Genomic DNA, 27,951 nt, shown 5'->3' with positions numbered 1-27,951 from the left:
TCACAAAGACTCAGACACGACTGAACAACGACAGAGGGAGGCGCACTAGGGTGGCATTTCAGGCACAAGGATCTGGCTGCGTCTGTTCCCTTCAGCAGGGCCACACAGTCGTCGGCGGGGTGGGGGGAGGTGGCGGGCAGGGTGGAGGGAAGGCACCCGGGGGCTGTGAGAGAACCTTGGGAGATGTAAGGGCCACCATCAGGCCACTGGTGCTTCTGCCTGCCCTGGGGTGGGTGGAGAGCGCAGACTGGCTCCTGGCAATGGAGCTGGGGGTACAGTAGGGAGCCAGGTCGGGGGAGGAGGTCCTCACAGAGCTCAGTCCAGTGGAGGGACAGAGGACAAATGAGAAAACTGACCAACAGAGGGTGCCAGGTGTCAGGGAGGACCTCCCAAGGAGAGGACCCTTCAGTGGAGACCCAAGGTCAAGAAGGAGCCGCTGCACAGAGTAGGGACAGCAGCCCAGGCCCTGGGCCAAGGGCACAGACAGAAGCCAGTATGTCGGGAACCCCAGCGCAGGGGCAGCAAAGCAGGGGTCCCGAGCCTGGGGAGGGGTGTGGGGCCTCGAGGGGTGGCACGGACACTCCCCACACTTCGGGGGCGGCTAAGACAGAAGCCTGGGCACCCCATCTTGGTCAGCACCCTCTTGGATCAGCAATCCCAAGGCAGCTGTGAAAAACTTTCAGTCTAAAACAGAACCAGAGGAGAACTTCACAGGCTTAAGTGGTTAAGACTCCGTGCTCCCAAGGCAGGAGTCATGGGTTTGATCCCTGGTTGGGGAACTAAGATCCTGCATGCCACGTGGCCAAAACTAAATAAATAAAATAGAACCAGAGGATATACAAAGTGGAGTTTCTCACACATGTACCCTCAGGGAGTCCAAACTTAAGGACTAGGAGACCTGACTTCCTATAAATGCTGGATTTATAGAAAACTGATAGTGTTGATCAGAGGTAGCCTCACATCAACCTTGTAAAGTTCTGCCAGAAACCACCCAGCTGGGAGGAAGTGGAGCCCCATACACCACCTCTGCGACCCCTCACTCGGGATTTCCAGGACAAAGGCTAGGCTGCCGCATTGAGACTGACCCGGGGAGGGGCCTCCAAGGAGCCGGTGGGCCTGAGTCCGTGGCTCACAGTCCTCCCTGGCTCTGGCATGTGCCCAGGACAGCTGCACCCTCCCAAACCCCCTTGGCTGGCAGCTTCCCTCCCCTTCCCCCTGTAACAGTGTGAGTCCCCCCACCCCACCCTGAGATGCTCTGCAAGGTTGGCCTGCATTGACTTCACACTGCATTTCAGGGACTTCCCTGGTGGTCCAGTGGCTAAGACTCTGCACTCCCAATGCAGGGGGCCCGGTTCGATCCCTGATCAGGGAACTAGATCCTACATGTAAGAGTTTGCATGCCACAACTAAAGATCCCTCAGGCCGCAACTAAGACCAGCACAGCCAAATAATAAATAAAAATTTAAAAAAAAACAAAACATTTCACAAAACTCAGGCTTCCCTGAGAAAGGCTGAGGGAGCCCCAGGGCCCTTTCCCAGCCCTTCATCCAACTCCAATGGGAACAGATCACCCTGAACAGGGTCCCATGTTGAGGTCTACAGTAGCTTGAAGGGGGTCTGGTGCTCCAAAAAGTTGGGGAACCTCTTAGGCCAGGCCTGGGCTTCAGGAGCTCGCAGAGGACCTGACTCTTGCTGCCCCCTGCCCACGCCCTCTCATCAGTTTTTATCCCCACCTTCCCCATTATCTTCTCCCTGGTCCTACTGGCCCGGAGCTCAGACAGTGAGGGTACTACACAATTGCACCCCGACTCGGAGGTTTCCGTTTGCTTTCTGTTTGCCAGTTGGGCCTGACCACATGGCCTGGGGACCCCCGGACTCCTGTGCCCACAGCCATCGCCACCAGCCTGTTGCCAATATGGGCGGGAGAAGCGGGCTCACCTGAGGCCTATCCCAGAGCCGCCCTCTGGCAGGGACACTAAGCACTTCTGCTCCACTTTGATCCTGTCATTAGCCGCCAGTGCCATCACATGTGAGGAAAGAGGTTCAGGGTCAGAGTGCCTAGCCTGACCCACCCTCTGAGGGGCGGCGGAGTGTCCGACCTGGACCCTGGGACCTCCTGCTCCCTGCCACCCTCCGCTGCCTTGCTCTCTGCCCGGCCCCTCTCTGGAGCCCCCAGGCCCACCCTCCCCTCACCTGACCCAGTACCTGCCTCGGACCCCAGGGTGGCAAGCCACAGGTGAGGCAGCGTCCCATCCCAGCGGCTGCAAGGCGCTGCCCAACCCAGTGCCCAGCCCACACGGTGGGAAGGCAGCTGCTTCCTCCCTGAGGGCGGTTCCCCAGCCCGCAGGTCGAGCACAGGCCACAGGTAGGTGGCTACGTGATGAGCTGGCCTTGGCCTGGCCTGGCGCCAGCTCTGCCCTTCACAGGGCCTGGCTTCCTGCCTCCACCTCCTCCCACTTGTCTGGGCCTCAGTCTCCTCATCTGCTAAGGTACAAACAGAAAACCGGGTGGCAGGGCAGGGCGAGGCAGCCCCACCCTGACGGAGCCGCTCCCCAGAGCCAGGAGCCGAGGAGGTGGGGGGCCTGGGGTTTCCATCTCGCAGGTGAGGGGCCTGCTGGTATCCTGTGCTCAGGAAACTGCAAACCCAGCTCCTCTGGGGGCCTCGCCCTGCTCCCTCTCTGTCTGGGCAGAAGGTCACTGTGAACCCTGCCCTGATTCCCAGGACTGACTCAATGGGTATGAGTCTGAGTAAACTCCGGAAGTGGGTGATGGACAGGGAGGCCTGGTGTGCTACAGTCTATGGGGTCGCAGAGAGTCGGACACGACTGAGCGACTGAACTGAACTGCCCTGACTCCCAGGGGCTGCTGGGTGTGTCCAGTGGGACGCGGATGGGACACAGAGGAGAGCTCGGAAGCAGGTTTGCTCCACTGGCAGCAGCCGGTGTCCCAGACGAAGTGGGGACCGGGGTCTGGGTCTGACTCTGCCCCTCAGAGAAAGCGGGCCATTCACCTGGACAGGGCCCAGCACTCCGCCCTGGGGTGGGAGCAGGCAGGGGTGAGGGGCCTCGCTGCGGGTGGCCTCGGATCAGGAATCAGCAGTCTACTCTACTGCCTGGCTCCATGTCCAAGTCCACCACTGGCCTTAGTTCTCTGTGTTAGGAACAGGCCTCTCCAGGGCCCTCCGGAGAGGGTCAAGACATGAAGCAGGCCCTGGCGTGCTTCAGAACGTGGCCGGCAGAACTGCCAGCATCGGTGCTGCTGGAGGTGGGATGCGTTAGAAGTCTTTAAACCCACTGCCCTCCACCCCTAGGACTCCTTTCTCCCCCTCCACGCACCCCCCAGCTTAGCCTTCGTCTCTCAGCGAGGGGTCGGGGGTGGGGCTCAACTCCCGCCTGCTCAGGAGCCCCCATCTGCCTGAGAGAACCATCCTGTCGTTCTGTCTGTCTGCCCCACAGCCCCACTGCGCTCCAGTGTCTCTCTCTGTCACGCAGAGTCAGCCCCACCCAATCGGGTGGCTGAAGGCCTGAGTGAGGAGAGCTGAGAGGACATCCCCACGTGGGGGGCCGGCTCAAAGGCTCCGGGCCGGGTTGTCTCTGCAGAGAGAGACGGGCTGGGAAAGGCAGGGTGCCTTGTGGTGCTGGAAGTGGGAGGAAGGCGGGAAGAGGCCAAGGTCCAGCCAGGGTGGGGCCAAGGCAGCGGGGAGGGGAGCGCAGGCGTGCAATAATGACACAGGCGGACCATTAACCATTAACAGAGTTTCTGATTGAAGGCTGGAGAAGAACCCAGCTTCTTCCAGTACAGAAGAGGGGCACGCTGCCCGGCCTTCACGGGATGTGGGCAGGAGCCCGCCACGCACAGGCCTAGTGCCCACTTCTTTATCCGTTCGCGTCAGTCGCTCAGTCGTGTCCGACTCTGTGACCCCCTGGACTGCAGCACACCAGGCCTCCCTGTCCATCACCAACTCCCAGAGTTTACCCATATCTTTATGGAGCCCACCAAAGCCAGAGGGGAGGAGACTCCCCCAGAGACCCCTGAATCTCGGGCCTGCAGCTCTTGGCCCACCTCCCAGCTGCTCGTCCTTCCAGACCCAAATGACCCGCCCTGGTCCATCAGGATGAGAGGGTGGCCAGAGCAGACGGCCCTTACCTGTCTCAGTGTCCACGTCTATGGAACAGAGATCAGGCTCAGAGCAAGGAGAAGCAAGGCCGGTCAGGCCGGGGCTAAGCACCTTCTGCCTCTATGAGAGCGGGAACTCATTTCCAGGCCCAGCGCAGTAGGAGATGCCCCCAGCCCCATCTCTCAGGAGGCGGGGCAGGGCACTGCGATTGGGGCAGCAGCTGCCCGGGATCCAGAATCCAGAGGCACTGTTCTCAAATCCGGCCTCCGTGCCTTCGCACTCCTGTGCAATCCTGGGCAGATCACTTAATATCCCTGAAACTCAGAGTCCCCCATCTGCAACGTGGGACCACCCCAGCCTCTCACCCCAGGAGGATTAACCAGGATAACAGCCAAAGAGAGAGACCAGCCAGCCGAGCTTCCAGTCTGGGGTCAGTGCCCACTCTGCACATGCCCTCCGCGGGTCTGGATGGCCTGGCAGGGATGCTGGTAGGCCAGCTGGCACTTCCCTCCCAAAGGCCCCTTGTCGTCCTCCTCGCTGGTCTCCCTCTTGCCTATATCTTTTTCCGTCTTGAAATTTTTTTTTTTTTTTTTGGCCACCTCTGGGCAAGTGGGATCTTAGTTTCCCAGCCAGGGATTGAACCCATGCCCCCTGCAGTGAAAACGTAGAGTCCTAACCACTGGACTGCCAGGGAAGTCCCCTCTCTTGAAATTCTCGATTTTTGAACAAAGGGCCCTACGTTTTCCTTTGGCATTGAGCCCTACCAGTTCTGCCACTGAAAGGCCACATCAGGCCACACTGCCCTACTCTGAACCCTCATCGTACTCAGAATAAAATCGCAACTCCTTTCTGTACCCACAGGCCCTGGCCATCTGGTCCCTGCATCTTTGCTGACCTCACGTCCCTCAGCCACGTGACTCGAGCCACAGTCCCTGCCTCCCGTCCCTTCCACACCCCAGGCTCACCTGTCTCAGGGTCCTCGCCCTGGCTGTTCCCTCCGCCCGGAATGCCCTTCCCTTGGATCTCCACATGCCGGCTGCTGCTCAGAGGGGCCTTCCTGACCAACCAGCTAGCTAAAGCAGTGGTCCCCTCCCCGGTCATGGGCTCCACAACACTCCTCACTGCGGAAGCGATCTGTCTCCTTGTTTATGTGTTAGTGGTCCGTCTCCCCCACCCACACCCTGCTCACTTGGAATGTCAACAACAGGAGAGCAGGGTCACCACGGGCCACAGTCGCGGGTCCCTGCTGCTCCCCGCTCCCTAAGGGAAAGCCCGGCCCGGAGCAGGAGCTCCACAAACAGCTGCTGAGTGAGAAGTGATGCTAGACTCCACGCCTAGCAGGATGCTCTCCGCTGCGCTGAGAAAGCCCCCGGCCCTTTCCCTGCCCCCAGCCCTGCTGAGATCAGCACCATCCTTCCCAGGCAGGCAGCCCCGGCAGTGCCAGCCCCTCCAGCTCAGGCTCGCCCATCCTCCAGGGACAATGTACAAAGGGCCACTTCAGTTCCAAGCCTCAGCTCCATCTCCAGCTCAGAAGGCCTGAGAGTGGGGGAAGGGAGGGGAGGAGAGCAGAGGGGAGGGGAAGGGAGGGGAGGGTCCGCCCCACCCCTTCTCTTTCCTCACGGAGCTTTCTCTTGCACAGGCTCGGTGGGCGAGAGTCACGCTGCAGCGTGGAGGAACTATGTCCCAGGCGTTGCACCCTGGAAGGGCGGGGCGGGAGAGTGCCTGTGCTGGGGGGCGGGAGAGTGCCCATGCTCAGGGTGGTGGGGGTGCCCAGGCACAGGACAGAGGCAGAGGTTGGTCCCCGTGTTCCTAGGCAGTGGGAGTGGAAGGTCTCCCACAGGCACCTCCCCACATGTACGGGGGGGCAGGGTGCACTTGTGCACGCGGGAGGCCGGAGCGCCGGCTGGGCTGAGGGGCGCAGACGAACAGGCAGACCCCACGGGATCCCGGACAGGCCGCAGGGAGGGCAGGGGCCTGGGCTTTACAGTCAGTTCCCATCATGCCTGCCTGCCACCCTCGGCCACAAAACAGGGCGCAAAGAACTCGCTCCAATGGTTGTTCTAACAACCTGAGCCGATGACCAGTGACCTGAGCCTGGCACCCAGGACAGGAGGACAACTGCGGCCGTTACCAACTTGCCTCCTTCTGCACCCCGCCGGTGATGTGAGCCGCCACCCAGGAGCCCATGCCAAGACCCCAGGAGCCACTCTAAAGCCTCCTTCTCACTGACCCTACACACCCTCACCAAGGCGGGTCTATTCCGTGTGCCCTGAAACCTCTCAAGCCCCACCCTTCACCCTGTGTCCCATCCCCCGCTGGCTGTGCCACTGCCAGTGCTCACCTGGACAGCAGCTGTGGCCTTCCTAAGGGGGCTTCCCTGGAGCCAGGCAGGAGCCACATCTGACACTGCCCCTACCAGCCTGGCCCTCAGGATAAAGTCCAGATCTCTCAGGAGGCTCCAAGTTTCTGTGTAATCTTACACTCCCCGGCCCCATGCCGGGCTCGGCAGGGTTCAGCTGAACTGGACTTGACTTCCTCCAGGCCTCTCTGACCCTAGCCTGTGGACAGAGCTGAGTCGTCTCAACCCTGCCCACCCCAATACCCTGGGCTCCCCAGCTCCAGCCCAGCGCCTGCCACAGAGGTTTGAAGAATGAATGAAAGACCCCCACCCACCCCCTCAAATCCACACACTGTACTTTTCAGTCAGTGCTGCTGGGCTCTCAGGCCTGGAAAGGTGGCTGCAAGTCCCAGCTCTGTCTGCCCTAAGCTCTGGGGCTCAGGACGCCCCAGTGAAGGGGCTCATCTACGTGCATCCTAAGGGTCCCTTCCAATGGGCTGGTGGTAAAGGGAGACACAGGGCACGACTCCATCCTCAGGGAGACACAGGGCACGACTCCATCCTCCGCAGCAACGTGACACCTGATGGCCGCGAGGAGGGACGGGAAGGTGGAAAGTGAAGCAACCGCTTAGAGCAGGTTACGATCCCCCTCACCACGGCTCACCACTCTGTGCTCAGTGCCCAGATCCAAGCCTGGCACACAGTAGGTGCTCAAGCGGCTGCTGCTGAGGGAGGAAATAGGCTTGAGCCTGGCTCTGCCACCCCCAGCCCTGCGACCCCAAGCAAAACTCCCGCTCTCTCCAGGCTTGTCCGCTGTGTGAAAGGGAGGCTGGTAACGCCACCTGCAGGCTCCCCAGAGGGTTTGGGGGCCGCACCTGGCCCAGAGGCTGCGGCTCCTGGGCTCCTGCCACCTGGGAACCTGAGCACCATAATTAACCTCCTGCTGGGTGCAGTCCTGAGCAGGTACACAGTTGGTTGGCTCTGCAGCTCTGGGCACCTGGTGAGCCTCCTCGAGGCTGAACAATGAGCCTTTTCTCTTTACCCTCCCTGATTCTTCTCTGTCTGACCCAGCCTGTGGGGGGCTACAGCATCCCTGGGTCAGGACCTGACTGTCCCCACCAGGCGCTCTCCTAAGCCCTCACCACTGGAGGGGATATCACACAGGGCTGCCGGCGCTGGGCCCCTGCTCCTTAATTTCACGGGTGCTACCAATCTGTTCTCGCCGGTAATGACTTAGTCCTTCCCACCCGCTGGATCCATGGAGCATTCTGGAACAGGCCGGCAGGTGCTCAGATTTCCCGCTGACCACAGGGCAGGAGACAGGGGATGAAATAGTAGCGACAGAACCATCAGCACAGGTGAGGCCGTTCCAGGGGCCAGGTGGCTGCGGTCACGGCCTCAGCGGTTCCGCTAACCTCCCGGGAGACCCTGGGCACCGAGAGCAGCGGCCCCTTCCCCGGCGGTGCGCTTCGTCCTCGCTCATCTTCTCAAGCCCACTTCACAGAAGGGGAAACTGAGGCTTAGAGAGGAGACACGCCTCATCCAAGGTTACCCACCAGCAGGCTGTGGGAAGAGACTAGCTCAGCAGAGGCCACGTGCATGCCCACTGCTGCTCCCCAGGGTAAGGGCCTCCCCATCCTCTCTGGACCTGTTTCCCACTGACCCCCGGGGGCACAGACATGACCTTCCAGCCTGACCCACATCAGCATTCCACGCTCCAACAGGCCGCATTCTAGGTTTGCTGCTTCATGTTCCTCTCCAAGTTCCATCTTCAGGTTTCCCTGGTCTGAATTGGGTGGGGGGCGGTTCTACTTTCTGGGTGCTGTGTTCTGGGTTCTAGTTCCAAGGCTTGCCTCTCATAGAAAGTTCTGTAGCTGGAAGAACTGCCTGGGTGGTACAGTGGATAAGAATCCACCTGCCAACGCAGGGGACATGGGTTCGATCCCTGGTCCAGGAAGATTCTACAGGCCGTGGAGCAACCAAGCCCGTGCGGCACTACTGAGTCCACGGGCTGCAACTGCTGAAGCCAGCGCGCCCAGAGGCCGAGCTCCGCAGCAAGACACGCACCACGCCGGAGGAAACCCCGCGGCAGCGAAGACCCGGTGCAGCCACGAATAAAAAGATAAGTAAACTGATTTTAAACAAAGAGAAAGTTCTGCAGCCCAGGCTCTCCAGACAACACACTCCCTCTTCAGGGCACTGTGTCCTCCTCCCGGCACCAGCGGCGGCACTCAAAGCCCAGGGCTCCATGGTCCTAGAACAGTGAAACCACCAAGCAGGCCCCGCTCGGGCTCCCAGGGCCATGGTGGGATCGCAGAGCACACCCACAGCCCCGGCAGGAATGCCCCTCCCCATCCCTCTCCTTGTCACCCCAGGATGCCATTCTGACCGCCCCCCCATGCCTGCTGGACCCCCTTCCCCACCAGCCCGCTCTATAATGGCCCCAGGAGACAGGCACTTCCCAAGGGTAGAGACCTTGGGGCACTCAGCTTCTGCGTGGCACCTCCTTGTGGGCACTGAATAAACGCTTGTTGAATGAATTAGCTAGGCATGCTCGGGACTGGCAGGATTACACACGGGGGGCACAGCCTAAGGGACACGCATTCGTATGATGGAGGTGCTCCTGCTGTGTGTGTGCATAGGTAAATTGAAAAAAAAAAAGCACAAAAACACAGACATGATCACACCGTGCCCTGGCATGTAGCCCAGCCCCCAGCACAGAGAAGACACCCAATGATCAAGTCCTAAATGAATGAACGAGTGCTCTGTACCAAGGACAGAGTCAAGGGGCCGTGGCGGAGACAGAGATCGAGTCCCCACTCGGAATCGGGGCTCAGCTGTCATTAGGAAGACCATGAGCACAGGGAAGAACTTGACTGTAGCTCAGAAGGATGCGGAAACGCACTTAGAGACAGGATCAGTCAGGAAGACAGCCAATCCACTGGGCACAGGGCTGGGGGGCAGTAATGTCAAGAGCCCTGGGTCGCCTCTGGTTGGAAGGGGCAGAGGTGGCTTCCTAGGTGGATGGCAACACCTGGGTGGAGTGGGCTGGCTTTCCAGATGAAGAGTCCAGCACAGTAATGGCCCCAAGGCAGGAATGTGGGGTGCGCAGGGCAAGAGGCGCAGAGGCTGGCCTGGGGCCACAGGAAGGAGGTCGGAGGTGTGGACAGAATTCTCGGGGCGCGGCATCCCAGGACCCCCTGGCCTGGACTCTCACTGACCCAGTTTCCAGGAATGAGAGAGAAGGAAGCTGTGTGCCCCCAGTGCACCTGTTCTGGGGGATGTCCCTGGGGCTGGGCAACTCCTACCCTGAGACCCCACAGCCAGCCTCCCTGGAGGCTACCACGAGCAGGAACCCCAGAATCCAACAAATGGGGAGCTGGCTGTTCTCACAGTCCCTTTTCTTGTCTTAGAACCTAACTTCATCTTCCTGGTTCTAAAGGTTTCTCAGACATTCTGGGGAATCTGGACATCACAGCGAAAGAGACAGGATGACACCACTCACCAACCTGCCACCCCTGGGCTAACATTGTAGCCTGAGGTCTTGCAGACATTTTTCCTGAGCACCTTTTGGCTGGAATGAACTATTGGCATGGATTTCCTGCCAGTTTGAGGGCAACACGCATTTTTCCTAAGGAGCGTTGTCTCCACGCCAGAGGACCAGAGGGCAGGCCTGAGCCCTGGGGACTCTGCTCTCCTTGCCTCCTTCTCATCCACCCCCTGACCAGGACCCCACTAAGAAACACTCCAGCGTGGGAAAGGAATGCGGGCAGGGTGCAAACCCACAGTCCTGGGCGCTCCTCCTACAGACCACAAAGCTCTGGGTCAGTGCCAAGCACCCTGGGACTCAGTGTCCCCTCTGTGAAATGGGCGGCCTCAGTCTGGCCCCCTCTCTCTCGGCTGACATGACCGTCAGCTGGCTGGACTGTGCTTCACTGTTACTTCCACGAGCCGTTCCAGGAAGCCCCTTGACCTTTCCTGCAACTCCCTCCCTTTGCCACTTGGACACAAGGAACAGCACAGCAAGCCCCACGGCTGGCCCTGGTGACCTCCACCCCAGCCCCCCAACCCAGGCCTCTCTGTTTCACTCCACTGGCATCCTCCCCTCCAACCAGGCCCTCAACAGACCTCCCTGCACAAGCTTCTCTTCCCATGAAGACAGACAGACAGGAATCTGGGGTAGTAGGAATGCTGCATGGCTTCCTGGAGGAGTCTTATAGGATGGATGAGTCAGGAGAGGGGAGGAAGGGCACCAGGAGACAGAGCGACAGCACCAGGCCAGGCCGGAGGGGGAGCCGGCCCCGGGGCTGCTAGTCTGGGTCGGGGGGAGCTGGTGCAGCGCCCCCGAGCTGCTGAAACAAAATCATGCCAGAAAGCACCAGCATCTCCTTCCCATTCGTGCTATAAACATGAGTTATGACACATGCACAGTCCCAGGTGATGGTCGGGAAGGCACCTTCTCCATCATTCACCTAAACCAGCTAATCTGCCTTGTTTCCGGAAGTGGCCCTCACCCTCCATTCTCAAAATCACCATTCACTTAAATACTTCTCAAGTGCCTCCTCATGTGAGGCACGGTGCCAGCCCCCGAGAGAGTGCCTGTGTGCCCCGCCCAGGAACCAGTGCTCCCACTCAATGGGCAGCTCCCCCCCCGGGTCCTTCTTCCCCAGTCACCTTGATGCACCCAGACCGCGTGTCGGGCCCCCAGTAAAAGAGGAGGGCGGCCACAAGGGGCTTGTCCAAAGTGCCAAGCAAGCTCTGGGGTGTCCACAGTCAGCCCGGGACCTGTTCCCTGGAGGAGGTGGCAGCAGCAGGTGCTGAGATAAAAGCAATGGGCTTTGGAAGGGAGGGATGGGAGGGGTGGAACAGTGTGGCTGTTGCGGAGCTGGGGGGTGGGAGCAGAGAGAACACAGGGAGCAGCTGAGTCGCAAAGGCTGAAGGGGTCTGAAGAGGCTGAAGGCAGCATGGACTTCATGGGGCCAAGCAGTGGTTCCTGGAGTCCACAGGCCTCAGAATCTCCAGGGGATTCAAAACTATAGATTTCCAACCCTCCCTTCCAGGGTGGGATTCTGCTCAATGGGGCAGGGAGGGGAGCCTGGAAAATCCATACTATGCCCCTGGTGCCCAGGCAAGGCTAAGCGGGCCTTCCTGAGGCAGGGTCCCAGGCTTATGAGAAGGAAGGAGGCAGCCCCAGGGCCCCCAAGAGGGTGGCCTGGAGGGCGGGGTGGGGGGAGGTGGCCGTCCAAGGTGTCCGAACCACAGAAAGCAGTCATCTCTGGGTGATGGAAGGGCCTGGACAGGCAGCCCCATCCTACAGGCTGGGGACCTACAGGCTGGATATTATGGATCCCAGCCCTGCCACTTCCCGACCTGGGTCCCCAGCCCCTTCGCACTGCCAAATGGGATAATAACAGTACCTACCTGGTGGGAAGTTAGGAGGTGTCTCTGGATAATGCAGACAAAGTGCTTTGGCCCAGCGCCCAGCACATAGTAAGTGCTCGATAAATAGCTGCAAGTTATTATGACTGCACAGTCCTCCATCACGGGTCTCTGGCATGCAGACTCTGAGACGACCTCTGGCCACCTTCCCTCGCTCAGACCTCAGACCGCCTGGCCTGCTCCTTCTGGGAAATTCCTGGCCTGCCTAGAGGGGTAGCCAGAGGCCGGGCCCTCAGGAGACCCCAGCATCAGCACAGACTCCTACCTTCTGTCCTGGCCTTCACCCCACACCCCACCCCATCCCACCCCCGGGATTCCCACTTCAGTGGGAACCAAAGTCTTAGCCAAATAAGTTCTAAACTCATAAGACAACAGAGTAATTAGGTGTGTGAATGATTCCTATTGTTCCGATTTTATTTTTATAGAAAAGATGAAAAGAAGTGAGCCAACAGGAGAATTTCAGCAATGCAAGGAAAAGTATTCCCTGTGAACTTTCTGGATTATGAGCAAGGTCTTGGGCCCCTTGTCAGCCCATTCTAGACCATGCGAGGGTGGTCCACCACCCTTCCACCCTCCAGGCCTGCTTCCAGCCCTTGGGAAGTTCTCACCCCTCCTGAAGCCTCTTTCCCCTTCTGGGAGATGGGGACAAACAAGGTCCCTGTGACCATTCTGCCGCAAGTGAGGCCGCCCACTGGAGGTTCAGTGACCTTGATCAGGGATGGAGAAGGGGAGGAATAAGTGGAAGGAAGAGCAGGGATGTTCCCCTGGCTGAGAATCACTCATTCATTAATTCATTCGTGCTCCTGTAGGCCCACGGGACTCACTGTCTGTCAGGAACACACAATAACAAACACGCTGGCGTCACGCGGAGGCTTCTGTTGAGTGACAGAGCGCCAGAGGACAGAGGCGGAACAGACACTCAGGTAGTGAGAAGAGCATAAGCAAAGGAATAGAATCTGAATTTTGGGGCCTGTGCAGACCACACTCAGAACCCTGTTTGGCTAAAGCATGGGGTCCAGCCGGGCCATTCTACGCTCAGGCCCAGGCCAAGGTCAAGGAGAGACCCTGGGAGGAGAAGGGGTTAGACAGGAGAGAGGCAGGGTCAGAGGTGTGGAGGGAAGGAGAACACCCACCATTCCCTCTGCCCTCCTCCCTGTGGTCTCTCACCCCACCCTCAGCCTATCCAGCGCCCTCCAACAAGCCCTCCGCATACAGAATCAGGTGGCCGCTCCCCAAGTCTGTCTGACCAACAGCTCCTGGGGACTTTCCTCCTTGTTCTACTGTTATTTATTAAGCACCTACTGAATGCCTGGGTGCTGTACCAGCTCCCACTGTGAGACTGTTAAATTGTTGGCAGCTTGAAATCGGTCCTGCTGGGAAGATTTACACCACTGTAACTGGCCAACACTATTCATCGGTGAGCCAGCAGAACACTGCCCCACCACCACCCAAGAAATGGGTGCAGAGAGGCAGGACCCAGCCCATGGGGACTCACAGACAGAGGGGAAGAAACAGGAAAGTGGACCACACATCGACTGTGGCAGGCTGGGCGAACAGGGAGACTCATTCTAGAAGGGGGTCAGCGAATGCCCACTGGAAACTGAACTAAGCTCTTCAAAGAGCAACAGTGTGCATCTCCCCCACTTTAGAGATAAGGAAACTGAGGCACAGAGAGACACAGTCACCAGTCTGCTGTCACGCAATAAGAAGTGACGGGATCGGAATCTGAACCTGGGCCACTGGATCTGAGATTCTTGCTCTTTCTGCACTTGCCTGCCTCATGGCACGACTATTGAGACTGCTCCCTACCCACAAGCAGCCAGCACAGGGCTAGGCAGACCATGGGGATCTGCGCCCATGTGCCCAGGGGTATCTGCTGCCCAACTCAACTTGAATCTCTGACGGGCAAGGCCTGTGTCCTCTCCACCAGGCTGCCCGGCAAAGTGCCCTTCGCAGGAGGATATGCTGTTGGCCAGAATATCTGAAGAAACGTCTGGAAGGGAGCCCTGGTCCCACGCGGTGGACTAGAGAGCTGGCTGTGAAGGGGTGCGCCGTGCGGCGCCATGGGGACCAAACACTGGCCTTGGAGAGCAGAGCAGAGTCCCCTGAGCGGCATGGCTGGGGGCCAGAAGTCAGCGGGTGTCTACAGAGGCAAGAGGAGGCTGCCTGTGCAGACTGCCCTGCCCGGTCACTCCTCACCGCTACTTTTGTCTCCTCCGAGAAGAACGACAGCGACAATCGGCTGCACCAGGCCTCAGCTTCCTCCTGGTCACAACCAGCCCTCACAGAGTCCTCACCATCAAGGGGACATGGCCTGCCAGCTGGTACCAGCGGCCCTGTTTCCCAGGAGCTGCCAGCCGTTTCCTAGGTGCTTCTCAGGAGCTGGGTGGACCTATACGTGTAGACGCAGCATCTCATGCAGTCCTCGCCACAACTCAGTGAAGGAATCTCCCCATGCGTCAGACAGGGAAACTGAGGTTCAGCAGGCTGTCCCGCTGAGGTGGTCCGGCCACCTCAGTGAAAGTGACCAGCAATGTGGGTCAAGCAGCCCTGACCACATCAAGGGCGCTAGGCAGACCCACAGAAGGGGGTCAGCTGGGCCAGACGGTGCCATCCCAGCCAGTCTCCTTGCTGTCCTCATGCCAGCTCCCTGGGGAGGCCCACCACCTCGCCGCCACCTGGCCTTCCTTTTCCTCCAGCCTCGGCTCCCCTCTCCTCAGTGGCTTCTCGTGTCAGCCCCCAGCAGGGCTTTGGCTGTCCCCCACCTCCAGCTCTCAGCACACACTCAGCACATCCTGGAGCCTTGCCTTATCCATCCCTCCGCCCAGAATACCCTTCCCACTTTCTCTCCCAAGCAAACCCTTCTAGCTTCCTTTTATGTCTTCCAGCAAGTTCCCTCTCCCCCGGGGCGGGGGGAGCTGGGGGCCCCTTTTTCAAACTTTCCAAGGACCCTGTGTCTGTCTCTTCAGCTGGCAGAAATATTGATAACCCTGCAGAATGGTCAGCTAATCCGGGTGGAGCATTGGGGAAGTGGGGTGGGGGGGGGGAGGAACTTGTCTTGCTCTTCCTCCCATCCCCAGGCTTGGCCCATTGCCTGGATTTTTAGTAACTGCCCAGGAGGTGACACAAGTCTTTCCCATCGAGGCAGATCTGGGCTGGTGGCCCAGGAGTGGAGTGCTATGTGGACCCAGAGACAGCCGGGGCTGGGGGACCAGAGAGAGCTCACTAGGGCAGTGGTCCTGCCCACTTCTAGGAAGTCTCCTAGAGCCTAGAGAGTCACCCAACCTCAGGTTACCAGGGCTGGCTGAAACCCATCTCTGCCTCTCTGGCACCCCAGCTCAGGCACACCTCCCCCCGCACCAATACAACCCAGGTGCAGTCCCCTCCCCACCCCCGGTTCCAGAACTCACTATTTGCAGATATTTATAGCACCCTCCCCCAGCCAGGTTCCCTCCCCCTCCCTGGGCAGTGCGGTGGAAAGAGCGGGAGCACCCCCACCAGAAAGGGTTGGGGTTCTTTCTCCACCTCCTCGGTCTGATCCCGGCCTCCGCATCCTCCCAGCATCCCGACAGCGCCAGGGCCTCGGCCGCCGCCGCGCCGCAGCCCGGGGTCGGGGGTAGGGGAAAGCGGGAGCCGAGGCCTCCCACCCCCAGCCTCGCGGCGCGCGGGAGGTTTGTCCGGGGCGCGGTGCACAAAGCCTAGCTCAAACCCCGCGCCTCGGGGACGCCCCCTGCCCAGGCCGGGGATGGGGGGGTCGAGGGAATGAGGCTTTGCCCTCCCGGGCCACAGAAAGCTCAGCTGAGCAGCCGGGTTGGGGGAGGGGGTGCCAGAGCTGAGTAGCCGCCCCAGCATCCGACCCCCATCTCGGCCCCCACCCAGACCCCCCAGCCTAGCGCTCCCGCCCCCGCCCCCAAAGGTCACGCTCGGGGAGGGGGGCTGTGGGAGCTGTGACGGGGGACTAGGGGCGCAGCGAGCGCGGAGGAGGAGGCGTAGGGCCGGGAGTGCCGGGATGCGGGGGGCTGCGACGCTGGCCCCCAGGACGCCAGGGTCAACTCACCCATCGCCCGCCGGGTCTCAGAAGCGGCGGCAGCAGCAGCGGCGGCGGCGGCTCCGCGGCCCCCGGGGCCCCCGGCGGGGAGATGCTGGCGTCCGCCGCAACCTCTCGCCCCATCCCGGGGTCTGGCGGCGGCGGCTGCGGCGGGCGCCCGGCATCGCAGGCAGCGCGGCCCCGGCCCGGCCCCGATCCCCGCCCCGCCGCCCCCGCCCCCACCTCCAACCCGTCCCACGGGCCCGGCGCGGCCTCCTGTCTGCACCCGGGGGCCGCGGCGGGGATCCGGCGAGCGGACCCCGGCGGGGGAGGGCCCCACGGGAGGCAGGCGGGGGGTGCGGAGGCGAGGCCCGAGCGCGGCGCGCAGAGGTGCCGCTCCCTCCGGGCTCGGGCGGCTCCGGCCCTCGCCCCGCCCCCACCGGCGCCCCCTTCTCTCTGCCGCCAGCCGGGCTCCGCTCGCCGCGCGGGGCCGGGGACGCCTAGGACCGCAGTCTCGGGCCGCCGCTGCTCTGCGCCTCCCGCGTGTGCGATCAAATGTGTGTGTGTGTGTCTGTGTGTGTGTGCGCGCGCCCGCGCCCGGGCGCGCGCGACCCTGCCTGTGACCGTGCGTGCGCCGACCCACGGCCCGGTGCGTCCTGTGCGGTTGTGTGTGTGTGTGTGTGTGTGTGTGAGGAGAGGCGGAGCGGGTCAGAGTGTGTGCGTGTCTGGCATGTGCATGCGTCTGCCTGTCCGATTCTGTTGCGCGTGGATGCATGTGTCTGCTTTACCGCATGTATAGGTCTGGGTGACCTGCGGCGTGTACCGGAGTCTGTACCTGTGTGTACATGGGCGTGGATCCCAGCCGCTGTGCCTGTGTGTGCCTGGATCGTGTTTGTGTGCATACATCTGTGACCATGCAGAGAGGCCTCTGGGTCTTGTGTTGTGTGCGTGCCTGGTCCTGGGCGGCTGCAATGATGTGTACACGCAGCTGTGACCGTGTGCAAAGGGCCCGGTATTGTGGGGCGTGTATCGCTGCGGGCCTGTGACCGCTTCTACACATGTCTGTGTATTTCTGAAGATCGCCAATGTACACTGGCCTGTAGGCCTTGGGCCTTGGCCCGCCTGTATCCTTCTGACCCCCTCTATTCCAGGCCTGGCCCACTGACTCCCGGTGGAGACCTTTGCTCGCCACACCCACTCCGTCCCCCTCGGCGGGCACTTAAAGCCCAACGGTCCTGCCCACCTCCTGCGTCTCCTCTTCTGCTGGACAACCAGCAGCGGTTCTCCAAGCGCCCACTATTTCACACCTTGGCTCCTCATGCTTTTGCATGGGGCTCGAGGCGGTCTCCACGTGCTTCCCGCCATTCCAGGGCCATGGGCTTCCGGCTTCCACTCACGTGAGCCCCTCTAGCAATCACTTCCGGCTATGTGTGTAAGCGGTTCCGGGTATGCAGCAGCATCGCTGTGGACCAGCAGCGGAGGCAGCGGAGGGCACTGAGCTTCCTCCAGGCTAGGCGCCCACAAGGTTCTCAAGAGCAGCCGCCTGGGCCTTTGGAGCCCTCTCCTGCTGTTCTTCCTGGTTCATGTGCTCCTCGCCCACCTTTGTCTATTCTTGCTAAGCACCCAGAGTCCCCGTTCTCCAACATTTATTTGAGCAGGACACTCTCCTCTGTGAACACCTGATGGCTCCCACTTGCTCTCAGCTTAAGCTCAGTTCTTGGGCAGAAAAGGAGGTCTTCGTAACCTAGACCCTCTGCTGTTTACCTCTGCCGGCGGTTAGTTCCCTCTAAGCCCCAAATGAGCAAACTGTTGTCTGTAAGGGCGATAGAGTAAATATTTTAGGCTTTGTTGCTCATAGGGTCTCTGTCTTAACTACTCTGCTCTGCCAGTGTGGCATAAAATCAACCATAGGTATTGTGTACAGGAATGAGTATGACTGTGTTCTAAGAAAACTTTACTTAGGGACACTCAAGGTAAACCATTATTCTTTTGATTTTTTTACCCCCAACCACTTGGAAATGTAAAAACCATTCCTAGCTGGCACTACTCTTAAAAATAAAAGAAACTTTAGTCGGTCAGTCTTGTCCAACTCTTTACGATCCCGTGGACTGTAACCAGGCTCCTCTGTCCTGCAGATTTCCCAGTCAAGAATAGTGGAGTGGGTCCCCATGCCCTCCTCCAGGGGATCTTCCTGACCCAGAGATCAGATGCGAGTCTCCTGTGTCTCCTGCACTGCAGGCAGGTTCTTTACCGCTGAGCCACCGGGGAAGCCCTACTGTGCCTTATGTATTGTCTCCATGACGCACCCGCTTCAGTTACTCTGTCAGTACCCCCTCCCCAGATCCCAACTATCCTATCCTGAAAATATGTCTTGAGACCTCTGTTAGTTCATTGGCGAAGACTCTGCGTTCCCAGTGCAGGGGGCCGAGGTTCGATTCCAAGTCAGGGAACTAGATTCCACGTTTCACAAATGAGTTCTCATGCTGCAACTAAAGATCCCACATGCGGCAACTAAGACCAGGCACAGTCAAATAAATAAATAAATACAGTGCATTGCAACAAGTGACAACTAGGTTAAAAAAAAAAAAAAAGTCAGCCTCCGCTTCTCCCCCACCTGCCTCGACAGCAGACGCTCCGCCCTTGTCACTCCACCCCTACAGAACCCTCACTACTGCTCTCACACACTCACCTCCACCTTGCCGTGGCCATCACTCCACCTCTGCCTGGGGATTCCCGCCCTCTGGAAAGGACCCTCTCAGAGACACTTTTCCTTGCCCAGCCATGTTCCGCAGGAGAATCTTCTCCCACGGCCTTCTGCAGCACTGTGGACATCCTCGGCCCAAAAGAGAAGCTCTGTTGTAGGTCTGGCTCCCCCAGCGAACTTGTCCAGAAACCTGGATGCTGGCCCAGCACCAAGCTGGGCACAAAATATCACATCTCTCACTTTTCACAGCTCCCAGCAAAGGGGAGGAGGTGAAGTGACATGCCCCGGGCTCAAGTTCAGGTTTATGGGGCTTTCTCAGTCTTCACTCTCTTTGCCAGGATGCTCCTGGTGGGTGGTCCATAGCCTTCATCTGTCACCTAATGTGTGCTCTTTCTGCCCCTGACAAGCGCTGGAACCTCGCAAGACCACGAGCCCCACAATTCCAAATCAAGGCCTGAGCCACAAATATGCCTTTTGTCCTTTGAAATCATTTAATTGATTTGGGTGGGTAGAGAATAATTTCACACAGTGCAAATCTGAAAATTATTGAAGGGTGGTCAGTAGAAAGGAAGCTTCCTAGCCCCAGCCCAGGCCTCCCAGATCCCCTCAATGTAAGGATTGTACCCTTGTGACACTTTTTTTTTGATGCAGCTCATTTGATTTGAAGCCATTTTGCTGTGACCTAAAAACTAATTCATCACACTTGTAGCTTGACTCCTTTTTTTTTTTTTTTAACGATGTGCAAAATAGCTGTGGTCATCTATCATTTAGCCCCCAGGTCCTCCCTGTGGGGCTGAGTGAGAGATAAGGGTGTGGGCAAGTCACTGAATGGTGGTCACTGGGTTCAGGAACCAGAGACATCTGGCTTCAGTCTGAGTTTTTGTGTCAATGACTTAAACCTCAGTTTCCTCATCTGTAAAATGGGAATAAGGAAGTTTCCTTCATAAGGCCACTCAGAGGGGCTTCCCTGATGTCTCAGTAGTAAAGAATCCGCCTGCCAATGCAGGAGACACAGGTTCAGTCCCTGGTGCAGGAAGATTCCCACATGCCATGGAGCAGCTAAGCCCATGCACCACAACTATTGCGCCTGTGCTCTAGAGCCTGGGAACCACAACTACCAAAGCGTGATCCGAACAAGACGTGCCACCACCATGAGAAGCCCGCACAACCAAGAGTAGCCCCGGCTCACTGCAAGTAGAAAAAGCCCACATGCAGCGGCGAAGACCAAGCACAACCAAAAATAAATAAGTAAAAAATATTTTTTAAAAAAGATCACGCATGCTGCAATGAATAAGACCTAGTGCAGCCAAATAAATAAATAAAAGAGAGCCGGGCTCGCATCAGCTCCTCTACCTGTTGTACTCGTGTCACTGGACTAAGCCCCATTTCCTCATCCAGAAAATGGGAACGATCGCTGCCCAGGCATCACATTGATATCAGTGGAACCTGGACAGTTCCATCCTCTCCCTCCTACTTGCTCACTTCCTCTCCTGTCTCCACACCCCCAAAGGGGGCGTGGGGGAGGCAGAGGCTTGGTAAGTGTTCCTCCCTCCCCACCCTTCCCCTGGGGCCAGGCCACCTGACAAGGAGGCTGTGGGAGCCTGGAGCTGAGAGAGGTCCAGATAAGAGATTATCCACCCCAAGACAGGTGTCACCTTACAGATCTGCTGTCCCCTTTCACCTGGGGCCTGTTTGGCTCTGGGAACAATTGCTAGGTCTGTTATCCCTTTTGGCAGCTGCTGCCTGACCGGTGGGAGCTATATTCACCCCCTCCTTCACTTGGCCCTGGGTCTCCAGGTGAGAGTCCCCTGAGCCGTGATGAGGGCCAAACACCTGCCCTGCCAAGTCCTCAGGGGCCAGGAGCCTGGTGATGCCATAGGCAATGTGAGCTGGCTCAAAGCCATGGCTTAGGGAATTCCCTGGCTGTCCGCTGGTTGGGACTGACTCTGCAAGCCTCACAGTGGTGCAGCCAAAGAAAAGAGAAGCTTCAGCTTATTCATCTGTATAATGGGCATGAGGTGGCCGCCTGAGAGCACGTGGGTTAGCAGCAGCAGCGGGATGTTAGTCCCCTTCCTTCCTCATCACCTGCCACATGAAGTCACCAGACTGGCTCTCCTACCCTCCCCTACATGATCTCCATTCATTCATTCACTCATTACCGAGCCCATCCCCCAAGCACACAGCGAGCAGCTCTCTGAAGTTCACCTTCATGGCCTACTACAGGTTTCCGGGCCCTCTTAGGACCCTCAGCACTTCCTGTCTGATATTCTGACCTCCATGACTGGCCTCCTGGTGAGCTCCTAGGGCATAACAATGAGATGGGTCACCCTGCTCAGTATAGGGGGACAGACAGCCCCACATTAGGGAGTCTAGTCTTGTCTGGGCCAAATGCTGCTGGTCAGACCCTCTCTGCCTGGGTGACTTTGGATAAGTCCCCTTTCTCTCTGCAAACCTCAGTTTCCATACTTGTCAAGCGGAGGGGATATATTAGACAGGAGTCCATTACCTGGGAGGTCAGGGGGTCCGGGAATCTCCTAAAATTTCCTGTGGCATGGTGTGTGTTTGTGAGAGTGCACATGTGTGTGTAGACATGGTTATGGGTATCCCTGCACATGAATGTGATTTTGCTCTTGCACGTGTGAGTGTGTATGAACACATGTGGCATGTGGACATGTGCATGCACACCTGTGTGCTTTTGTGGGAGCGGGCCCATGGCTGTTATTGGGTCCTCAAAGGACTGGGGCCCAGCTGAGGGACTCCTGGGCTCCCCTGGCCTTTCAGAGGCCCCTCCCCCAATTCTCCCATGCTCCTCCCACAGCAGAGGGTCCTTTGGGCTCCCCAGTTGCCCTCTCACCCTTCCATGGCTTTCACCTGCATTCTTTTTTGTTTAAAATAGTTGTTGTTGCTTTATTTATTTATTTTTAGCTGCTCCTAGGTCCCCGACCAGGGATCGACCCTGTGCACCCCCAAAGTTAAAACACAGAGTCTAAACCACGAGACCACCAAAGAAGTCCTTCACTGGCATGCTTGCCAGAGCTTTGCCCCGGTGCACCTGCTCCAGCCCTATAGAGCAGTCAGTATGTTTCTAGAAAGCAACAAGGCAGATCCCATCTCACCCAGCATGAGGCCAGAGTCCTTTAGGAGCCACAGGGGCCCACCTGATCGGCCCGCTGTCCCCCACCCCCCCCACCCCATCCCCCTCCGTGCTCCCTGAGCTCATCTACCTCCTTGGGGCGGGCTGTTCTCTCCTCCGGATGCTCTTCCCCAGATACCACATGGCTCCTCCTCCTTCAAGTCTCAATGCAAACTCAGGGCCTCCCCAAGCACCCTGTTTAGGTGCAGGCTTCCTGATCACTCTGCCTTCTCTTTTTTCTTAGAACTTTTCACCTTCAACATATTAGGTAATTTCCTGTGTCTTGTCCTTTTGCTTGTCTCCCCCACTAGACATAACCCTTAGCAGGGCAGTGATGTTTGTCCTGACCCCGCTGTTGTTTCTTCAGTACCCACAAGCCTGGCACATAGCAGCGGCTTGGTAATCTCTGTTCATGGGAAGGAAGCCTCCCTCCCGCCCCCCACCATGTGTGTTTGAGGGTCACCCCTGAAATTTCCCAGGTGGCACCATTGGTAAAGAACCTGCCTGCAAAGCAGGAGACACAAGAGACATGGGTTTGATCCCTGGGTGGGGAAGCTCCCCTGGGGAGGAAATGACAACCCACTCCAGTATTCTTCCCTGGAAAATCCCATAGACAGAGGAGCCCGGCGGGCTACAGTCCATGGGGTCAGAAAAGAGTAGGACATGACTAAGCATGCACACATGCGTCATCTGCAAGTGTCTTTTGTGGGGGACTGCTGGGAGCCTAGAGAGAGAAGTGCCCGCCTTCTGGGTGAGAAAAGACCTTCGGACTGGAAGAATCCCCCCACTGGGGCCAAGGCTGCTGTGTGGTTGTAAACCGACGTGATCCAGCATCCCAGTCACGTCTTGTGCCATGAACTGCACACTTAGCTGGATCCTGGCAACCTCTCCTAGAAACTTGGGAGCCCGTTCCCTCTCCACTACGTTTACCTTCCCTGGAGGCTCCCAAGCCTCGCACACTGGATCCCCCAGTGAGGAAACTGATTGACAGAGTCCCCCCGACAGCTGAGAGCAGAGCCAGGACACAAGCTCAGAGCCAGGGCTCCAGTGACCAAGGGCTAGGTCCCTCCCCGAGTCCTCTCATCCTCACAGCTGACCCCATCCAGAGAGGAGGCGAGTACGTAGGGCAGGGGGAGGGCAAGGTTACATCTGTTCACAGTTTCAGCCCCTACAATACGTCAGGTCCTGGGCTAGAGCAGTCAGACTCATCCCTGCCCCCAGGAGAAGCTGGGCCAGTGGGGTGCCGAGGACGAGACCTAAATGCAACAGGAGACAGCCGCAGTCCCCCGGGGGGCTTGGAAGGTAGAGGCAGCATCTCAGCCAGGCCTCAAAGGCTGGGGCAGATTTGGAGATGAGCATCCAGTACAAGGATGCACAGGGAAGGGACTAGTTACAGCCAGAAAGCGTGCAGGGGACATGCAGGGAGTGAGTCAGCCCGAGGGTCTCCACAAGCTCCAAAGACACCAGAGATGCTGAACGCTGGGCTAAGTCACCAGCTGAGCTAGTGACACCCCCTGTGGCAGATGGCAGCCCAGGAGGGTGGCCTGCTGGAGTGAGGCCCCGGGGCTGGGTCCCCGAGGGCACGGCGCTGGGTCACATCAGCGGTCCTACCAGCAGAGAGAGGTACACAACACGCCTGTGTGCTTCTGCCTGGCACATGCATGGAGCAGGGCGTGCCCACCAAGAGACATCCCATCCTAGTGCTGCTTACACACACACTCAGCCTTGGACAGAGACCCACAGACACACCCCTTGTACACTCACAGAGGACACACACCCTGTAACCCTCAAAACCCTACTGGGCGCTCCCCACAAACTCACATGACAACATTCCTACCAGCCTCAGCCAGGAGGGCAGGACTGGGATGGGCCTACCCGGAGCCCCCTCCGGCCTGCAGCTGCTGCTCCCATCCGTGCCCCCAGCACCTACCCTGGCAAAGGTGCCTTGAAACTCCAGAAACAGAGGTGGGGGCACCAGCCCACCTTGCTGACTCACGGCCTGTCCGCCTGATGGCAGCTTCCGCTCCTGGGGCCCATCAGCGAGGTTCCAACCTCACAGCTGCTGGGCCACCACCTGGCCCACACCCCCTCGGTCACCTCCCCCCAACCTGGAAGGCAACCTCTGGACATCCAGGCTGTTTTCCCTGTTTGAGCCTATACGCCCCAGGCCCACAGGCGGTCCTTGAGGGGTCTCAGAGATCCTTTGGGTCAGCAGATTCTCTGGTCCTTTTGATGACCAAAAATGTAAATAATGTGGGTGCTGCGGGGAGCCCAGGCTGTCCAGCTGGAGCCGGGCTGCTGGGTGGGAGTGGAAGAAGAGAAAAACTCACCCAGAAATACGTCTGTGGGTTGGCCACAGAAAAGGCCCCGGGCGGGGCTGGCACTCCACCTGGGGACCAGAGCCAGCACCAAGGCTTCAGCTGCTAACCTTGAGCCCCTGTGCACCATGAGGCTGCCACGGCTGCCTCGATGTGGCTCGACGGAGCCTCACCCTCAGGATCACCTCCTCTGAGCCCTGTCCCACACGGCTCTGCTTACACACCTCCTGTGACGTGCCACTCACTGTCTCCCTTGGAAGCTCTTTTCGGTGGGGCAGCTTCAGCTATTAGAAACCCTAGATCCCACTGCCTGGAATTGGTCCGAGCAAGTCAGCTTCTTCACTGGCACCACCATCCTTCAGAAACTGGTTAGAGTCCCTGTACCACTTCTCTTCCCAGGATCTTTAGCAGCTCCTCCAATGCAGGGTTTCCAGAACTTTCCATCTCAGCCTCTCTCCCACTTGCCCCTGCCTTTCCCCAGACACGACCTGACTAGTACAGCCCAAGGGCCTCTCCCTCCCCTGGTAGGCCAACCCTCGGCTTTATGTGGCCTGTTTTTGTGGTCAGGTTTCTGGCCGCTCTTATACACTTCCTGCTAGCTGCTACCTGCAGTTCAGTTTCCTCTTTTGTAAAATAGGAATAAGACTCGTATCTTCTGCATAGGGTTGTTGTAAGGATGGAATGAGTTTATACACGTCAAAATGCTTAGAAAACGTAGTTAGTGCCATTATTACTGTTTGTAGATGGTTATTGTCCAAAAGGGCTTCCCCGGTGGCTCAGCAGTAAAGAATCCACCTGCAAAGCAGGAGCCGTAGGAGATGCAGGTTCGATCCCTGGGTGGGGAAGATCCCCTGGAGGAGAGCATGGCAACCCACTCCAGTATTCTTGCCTGGAGAATCCCATGGACAGAGGAGCCTGGTGGGCTACGGTCTATAGGGTCTCGAAGAGTCGGACATGACTGAAGCGATTAGCATGCATGTGGTCCAGAAACTGCAGCCACCCTCCTCAATGACTTCTCCTCCTCTTCTGAAAGTTTAGGGTCATGGAATCTTCTAGATGGGAGGGCCTTTAAAGGCTACTGAGTCCCAGTCTAACCCCATTACATCAGTGAAGAGACAGGAAGAGGACCCAAAGAGCCTCTGTCTCTGACATCTCTGGAGGGCAGAGTACCCACCCTCAGCCTGGGACCAGAGCCTTCAATGAGTCCAGACTTTCAAGGACCTAATGGCCTCACCCCTCTTGGAAGATGCAAGCAGCCTGGGCAGGGTGCAGAGAGAACCAGGGTGGGAGCCTGGAGCCAGGGTTCTAGAACAGCCACCCTCCTTGACTCACCTGCCCAGTGAGGGATTTGGCCTTGGGAATTCCTAAAGGGAGCCTGGCATCTCCTGGGTCACAAAGTCGATTCTCAGGCTTGCCCGTGCAAAGCAGAAGAGGTAACTGAGGCCAGGGCAGGGATGACAGAGTGAGGGGTGTGGCAGGGCAGGGTGAGGTCCTGCTGAGCAGGGACCCTTCTGCCCCAGGGTCTGACTATGTCATGGCTTTAAGCCTGCCAGGGTCCCCCATGCTGGCCCCTCTCATGCCCTTTGCCCTGGTCTAAAGTGACCTGGCAGAGCAGGGTCAGGAAAGGTCAGAGCCAGAAGAATGAACCCAGGGCTTGGCATCCATGGGTGAGGATGCTGGCAAGACAGGCTTCCCCAGTGCCTACCCGAAGGGCTGGCATCACTGCCCCACCCCACACGCTCCTCACTTATGAGCTGCTGGACAATCTCTGCCAGCATATTACCCGGCCCTGCTCGGCGCCCAGAGGGGCTGCCAGTGTTCCCCGGGCTTGGAGTCACATGATTGCAAGGAGGAATCAGAAACCCTTGTGCCTTGCTGGTGGGAATGTAAAATGGTACAGCTGCCGCGGAACAGCACAACAGCTCCTCAAAAACTTACACAGAGAATGACTCTGTGATCCAGCGATTTTTTCTCTGGGTATGTGCCCAAAAGGCGGGAAGCGGGGACTTGAACAGATTGTTGTGCATCCATGTTCGCAGCCTCTTTAATCACAAGAGCCAAATGGAGAAGCAATTCAGGTGTCCATTGAGGACTAAATGGATAAGCAAAAACATGGTGAAAGTATGCCGTGGAATATTATTCAGCCTTAAAAAAGAAGGAAATTCTTAGAGAATTCCCTGGCAGTCCAGTGGTTAGGACTCCACTTTCATCAATGAGGGCCCAAGTTCCATCTCTGATTGGGGAACTAAGATCCCAAAGCTATAAGGTACAGCCAAAAAATGAAATAAAACTCTGACAGATTCTACAGCATGAGTGAAACTTGAAGGCCTTTTAAGTGAAATGTTGTTCAGTCGCTCAGTCGTGTCTGACTCTGTGACCCCACAGACTGCAGCACGCCAGGCTTCCCTGTCCTTCACCATTTTCCGGAGTTTGCCCAAACTCATGTCCATTGAGTCATTCAAGTGAAATCAGCCAGTCCCAAAAGGACAAACAGCATATGATTGCAGTTCTATGAGGAGCCAAATTCATAGACACAGGATGGCAATTGCCAGGAAATGGGCAGTTACTGTTTAACAGGTAGTTTCAGTTTGGGAAGAAGAAAAAAGTCCTGGAGATGGATGGTGGTGATGGTTGTACAACAGTGTGAATGACTTAATGCCACTGAATTATGCAATTGAAAATGGTTAATATGGACTTCTCTGATGGGCCAGTGGTTAAGAATCTGCCTGCCAGTGCAGTGGACACAGGTTCTGTTTCTGGTCCGGAAAGACTTCACGTGCTGCAGGGCAGCTAAGCCCATGCACGACTGCTGACAGCTAGAGCCCACGCGCTGCAACAGGAGAAGCCTCGGCAACCACAAGCCAGAACGCAGCGACTAGAGAGCAGCCCCCACTCAGGGGGGGTTCCGAGTAACCAGAGAAAGTCCACTCACATCAACAAAGACCCAGCACAGCCAAAAATACATAATGTTTGAAAATGGTTAAAATGGTAAGTTTTGTTATGTATCAGTTCAGTTCAGTCGCTCAGTCGTGTCCGACTCTTTGCGACCCCATGAATCACAGCACACCAGGCCTCCCTGTCCATCACCAACTCCCGGAGTTCACCCAAACTCATGTCCATTGAGTCAGTGATGCCATCCAACCATCTCATCCTCTGTTGTCCCCTTCTCCTCCTGCCTTCAATCTTTCCCAGCATCAGGGTCTTTTCAAATGAGTCAGTTCTTTGCATCAGGTGGCCAAAGTATTGGAGTTTCAGCTTCAACATCAGTCCTTCCAATGAACACTCAGGACTGATCTCCTTTAGGATGGACTGGTTGGATCTCCTTGCTGTCCAAGGGACTCTCAAGAGTCTTCTCCAACACCACAATTCAAAAGCATCAGTTCATCGGCGCTCAGCTTTCTTTATAGTCCATCTCTCACATTCACACATGACCACTGGAAAAACCATAGCCTTGACTTGTTATGTATATTTTCCCATAATAAAAAAAAAGAAGGGATTAGGAGATGGGGAGCAGACTCTGCAGGAGTTGGATGAAGCGTAGACTCCAGAATGATGACTAACTGTGTGACCCCAGGCTAGTTATTGACCTCTCTGTGCTTTCATCTCCTTTTCTGTAAAGTGAGACTAATAACAGAGCCCCCTACCCTCAGCCCACATAGAGTCATTGGGACGGTTAAATGAGCTGCTTGATGTAAAGTGCTGAGAACAGGGCCTAGTTATGTTTTGTCCTCTCTTCTCCCCATTTTTCAGATAAGGAAACTGAGGCACGGAGAGGTAACTTTCCCAAGATCCTAGAGCTAATAAGCATCAGAGCCAGGACTGAATCCACGGCCGCTGCACGCTTCCTGAGGTCCTCGGGGGGCTGGTGGTGGGGG

General features: G+C 57.8%; 1 protein-coding gene across 2 annotated transcripts in view; it reads right to left on the bottom strand.

The window, feature by feature from the left end:
- The window catches only part of MGAT3 (beta-1,4-mannosyl-glycoprotein 4-beta-N-acetylglucosaminyltransferase), a 36,117-nt gene extending 11,662 nt beyond the window's left edge, over nt 1-24,455 (bottom strand). The window contains exon 1 of one of the 2 annotated variants that reach the window (XM_088836763.1): nt 24,301-24,455. The gene's annotated coding sequence lies outside the window, so the exon portion shown is untranslated. Of the gene's footprint in view, nt 1-15,951; nt 16,506-24,300 lie in introns of those variants that run through there. The other variant, XM_055396359.2, reaches the window with a different exon arrangement.
- Nucleotides 24,456-27,951: the final 3,496 nt, after the last annotated feature.

This window comes from Moschus berezovskii, chromosome 6 (genome assembly GCF_049115385.1).
Source record: "Moschus berezovskii isolate FMDL1 chromosome 6, NW_MosBer_1.0, whole genome shotgun sequence".
Lineage (NCBI taxonomy): Eukaryota > Metazoa > Chordata > Mammalia > Artiodactyla > Moschidae > Moschus > Moschus berezovskii.
Note: the sequence above shows the minus strand (reverse complement) of the source record. Positions and strands in the feature narration are given on the sequence as shown.